Raw genomic sequence first — 5,000 nt, 5'->3', positions numbered from 1 at the left:
GTCCTATACTTGATAAATCAGTTAATGAATCATCTACCACTTGTATGAGTCACTTGTCTTTGTCCAAGAATGTTAAGACAGATCCTGAGGTCCAGAAAGAGACGAACTCAACATCCTTGTTGAGATCAAAAGTTGTCCATGATTTAAGTCCAAGAGACAAGGAGATTTTAAACACAAATAAAGAAGAGCCAACAAGCCAAGGTAAGTCTTCTAACTCTGAAAATTTAAAAAGATCAGACATGTTATAGATGTCATAAAAGAGGACACTTTGCTGTAGTTTGTCCAAGTAAACAAGCATGATGATAGAAGCATCACTAGAAAAGAAAACTGATTTATCTATGAAGAGTGATAGTTTTATTCAATCTGATTTATTAGCTCAAAATTCTTGTATGATGTACTTGTCTTTGTCAAAGGGTGATGTAACAGGAACTAAGGAGCATGAATTCAAAGGAGAGGAGCCACCAGGCGCCACACCTGTGATGGACCATAAGATGGTTCAAGACACAATGCAGTCCATGTTGTTTAAAGAAGCAAAACCGATCCTAAGAGTATCCCACCAAGGTAAGTGTCTAACACCAACTTTGGATACTAGTACTGACGTGTGTGTTCTTGGTGCAGGGAGAATAAATGAAAGCTATAAGCTTATTGAAGTCCCAAAGAAAGAACCAGACCATAAGCTCAGCCATGAATTCACTCCCAAGTGGAAACCAAAATCTGAACAATCTATTGTTCAAGTTCCAAAACCTATGGTAAGATTCATTTTAGATCAGCATGTTCTTAATATTTCCATGACAGATATAATGCACTTGCTTTTTGTCCAGAGTGTTGAGATTATTTCAGGTTGCCAAGAAGAAAGCTTCAAAGAAATCCCACCGGATAATCTTATGTTGCTAGGAGAATCAACTCCAAAGAAGATCAGAAACATGGCCACCCAAACTTTAAAGGACCATCCACTCCAGAAGAGATGCAATGGCCATGACCATAGCAGAGGCTTGATCCTTTCAAATCTTCTCAAAGAAGAGCCACCAGATGCACCATGCATCACCAAACCGAAATTATACCAAGGTAAGGTTCTAAACTCTCAAAAGAGAATGAAATCTGACTTGCTCTATCTTGATGCAGGTTATATAGTTTCAAGGTCGAAACCTTGTCAAGAGGGAGGGGATGTTGTGGTCACGAAATCCATGGTTCGACCAGAGTCTCACCAAACCGTCCAAACCGGCCATCTAGGAGGTACCAGCGACCGAGGTTCAGTCCAAGGCGTATATCTCTACAACCAGAAGGACTTTCAACATGAAACCAATTTTATTGGATGTTATACTCAAGAAGGAGTCCAGCCCAATTGGAATCGAGCCAAAATATTCACAGAGCAAGAAGTTATGAATTTTACAAGTCAGAGGTTTCACAGCCCGTCCATCTGCGAGTACCCGACTTTAGAAGGAGATTCCAGCCCAAGGAAGAAGCGGCCTGAAGCAAAGCCCATCATTGGAGTCAAGAGGAGTTTCTCATCTTTCCAGAAAGCCCAATATCAAGAGAAATGGCCACGGAATTATGAAGTTATGATCCAATCTCCAAAACCGGTCAAACCAGTTCTACACTTGCCTCAATTGGAAGCTAACCAGTTCAATCAGCTTCAAACCAGACATTGGCGACCAGGAGATATATCTATGCATTCAGGAAGTCTATCCAATGGTCCAGAAGAGTCAGACAAGTTCATTCCATGCACCAGCCCCACATAGGATCAGGAGGATCCTCATTAACCCCAACTTGCCTTATTTGGAGCTTCTTGCCATCCAGCTCCAACAGCTCTTTTTCCTTCAGATTAGGCACGACCTCAGCACCTCCAAACCATCAAGAAGGTTCCCAGAAGCTTAGTTATCCCCTCAAACCGTCCAGATACAAGGAGAACACCATCTACATTCATTTGGCAAAGATTTCATCATAAAGCCTCCAACGGCTAGTTTTCATGGAGCCATCAATTCCTTTGCTTCCAGTTTATTATTTCGACTTTATTAGTTTCCTTATGTCATTTTATGACTGTTAGAGAGTCCCAGTAGTCGAGCCTATAAAGCTCAAGTTGTTTCTTCATTGTAAATCACCCTTGAACTTTTATGAATGAAAATACAGTTTTTCTAGTTTTGTCAAAACTATTGTTCTAAGTCTTTTGAGTGTGTGAGAAACAGCTCCAGAGCAACCAGGCTTATCAAAGATCCCTTCCATAGATCTTTGTGGTATCAATCCATTTCGTCCATCCCAACCACTGGCCAAGCTTGACAGAGTTACACACCAGCAAGCAAAGCTCCATCTCATTCCACTTCAACCATCTTTTGATCAAGCTGAGAGTGTTACACAACCAGCAGCTGGATTCCATCCTATCCTTTGTTTATTTATCTTGTTTTATTATAATTATCATCATCATCTCATTTGTTTTCATAATTGTTTCTGCTTGCATTATAAAACTCTAAGAACTCATAAAAATCGGTTCTCTTTGTTTTCAGGTTTAAACCTTGGTTCCACCATTCAACCCATTCGTGGGTTAGCCCCCTGTGCCTACAACACTAAGTACGTTCGGTGGAAGCGCCGTTCGGACCGCCTTGAATTATAATTACCACCGAGTGGCGGGTAGAATCCTTTGCAGACGACTTAAATACGCGACGGGGTATTGTAAAGGGCAGAGTGGCCTTGCTGCCACGATCACTGAGATTCAGCCCTTGTCGCTAAGATTCGACCCTCCCCCTTTCCAATCACATGTTCTCCCCAAAACGTTTAAAAAACAAAAACCCAAAAAAATTCAATATTTATAAGAAGATCCCGTCGGAGGTTTCGAATTTTTACTTGGTGAAATTCACTCTCAACCTAAATTTCAGATTGGCCGATGAAATGCAGCCCGAATGTGCACAAGTCTCGTGCCAAAAGCATCCCGACGGGAGCATAAAACCCAAAAGAGTAATTCATCCCTTATACGCTTGCCATCAGTACGTTGGTCGCGATCATACAAGGAAAAATGTTAACACTTGGTTGGATGATGGAAAGTCGAGCCAGATAAGTACTACTGGACACAATCAGACTGATTGGACAGTCCAGTCCATCAAAACTCGAGTTTATGTCCAGATCAGTACACGGATCAGTCCAAGGGAAGGGCCAGCATGCTGATATGTGTACTGACATGGTGCATCAGTTGTCCAAAATCAGTACACGGACAGTCCACGGGAAGGGCCAGCATGCTGATATGTGTGGTCAGCATGCTGATATGAATCAGTACACGGATCAGTACACGGATCAGCTACAGGATCAGCAAACGGACAGTCCACGGGAAGGGCCAGCATGCTGATATTGTGGTCAGCATGCTGATATGAGTTCAGTATACGGATCAGTACACGGATCAGTACACGGGAAGTCCAAGGGAAGGGCCAGCATGCTGATATGTGTGGTCAGCAGCTGATATGAAATCAGTACACGGATCAGTCCACGGATCAGTCACGGATTAGTCCACGGGAAGGGCCAGCAGGCGATAGTGTGGTCAGCATGCTGAGTGTGATATGAGTTCAGTATACGGATCAGTACACGGACAGTCAACGGGAAGGGCCAGCATGCGATATGTGTGGTCAGAATGCTGATATGAGTCAGTACACGGATCAGTCCACGGATCAGTAACGGACAGTCACGGGAGGGCCAGATGCTGATATGTGTGGTCAGCATTGCTGATATGAGTTCAGAGTACGGATCAGTACACGGATCAGTAACACGGACAGTCCACGGGAAGGGCCAGCATGCGATATGTGTGGTCAGCATGCTGATTGAGTTCAGTACACGGATCAGTCCACGGATCAGTACACGGACAGTCCACGGGAAGGGCCAGCATGATGATATGTTGTGGTCAGCATGCTGATATGAGTTCAGTATACGGCATCAGTACAGGTCAGTAGGACGGACAGTCCACGGGAAAGGGCCAGCATGCTGATATGTGTGCTCAGCATGATGATATGAGTTCAGTACACGGTCAGTCCAGGATCAGTACACGGACAGTCAGCGGGAAGGGCCAGCATGCTGATATGTGTGGTTAGCATGCTGATATGAGTTCAGTATACGGATCAGTACAACCGAGATCAGTACACGGATCAGTAAGAAGGGGACAGTCCACGGGAAGGGCCAGCATGCTGATATGTGTGGTCAGCATGCTGGATATGAGTTCAGTACACGGCATCAGTACACGGACATTACACGGACCCAAAAAGTCCACGGAAAGGGAGGGCCAGCATGCCTGAGGTGTTTAATGACAGCATGCTTGATATGAGTTCAGTCACGGATCAGTCCACGGACACAGTCTGTGTGTGCTAACGGGACAGGCACGGACGTCCTGCGTGTGCTGACGGACGTCCTGTGTGTACTGAACAGACAGCCCACGTGGGCCAAAATCTCGAACAGTCCACAGGAGGCCAGCATGCTGAATGTGGCACTGACGACGATCTACGGACGTCCTCTGTGTGTTAACTGACGGACGGCCACGGACGTCCTGTGTGTGCTGACGGACGTCCTGTGGTACTGAGGAACGTCCTGTGTGTACTGACGGACACACGGACACACACGGACAGCCACGGACGTCCTGCGTGTGCTGACGGACGTCCTTTGTGTTGTGACGGACGTCCTGTGTGTGCTGACGGACGTCCTGCGTGTGCTGACGGACACACGGACACACACGGACAGCACGGACGTCCTGCGTGTGCTGACGGACGTCCTGTGTGTGCTGACGGACGTCCTGTGTGCACTGACGGACACACGGACACACACGGACAGCCACGGACGTCCTGCGTGTGCTGACGGACGTCCTGTGTGTACTGAACAGACAGTCCACGTGAGCCAAAATCACCCGAAAGTCCACGGTCGAAACGGAGCGTGCTGATATGTGGACTGATGGACAGCCGGACGTCCTGTGTGTGTGCTGACGACGGCCACGGACGTCCTGTGTGTGCTGACGGACACACGGACGTCCGTGTGTACTG

This window comes from Brassica napus, unplaced genomic scaffold (assembly GCF_020379485.1).
Source record: "Brassica napus cultivar Da-Ae unplaced genomic scaffold, Da-Ae ScsIHWf_1719;HRSCAF=2348, whole genome shotgun sequence".
NCBI lineage: Eukaryota > Viridiplantae > Streptophyta > Magnoliopsida > Brassicales > Brassicaceae > Brassica > Brassica napus.
This window is presented reverse-complemented; position numbering follows the sequence as displayed.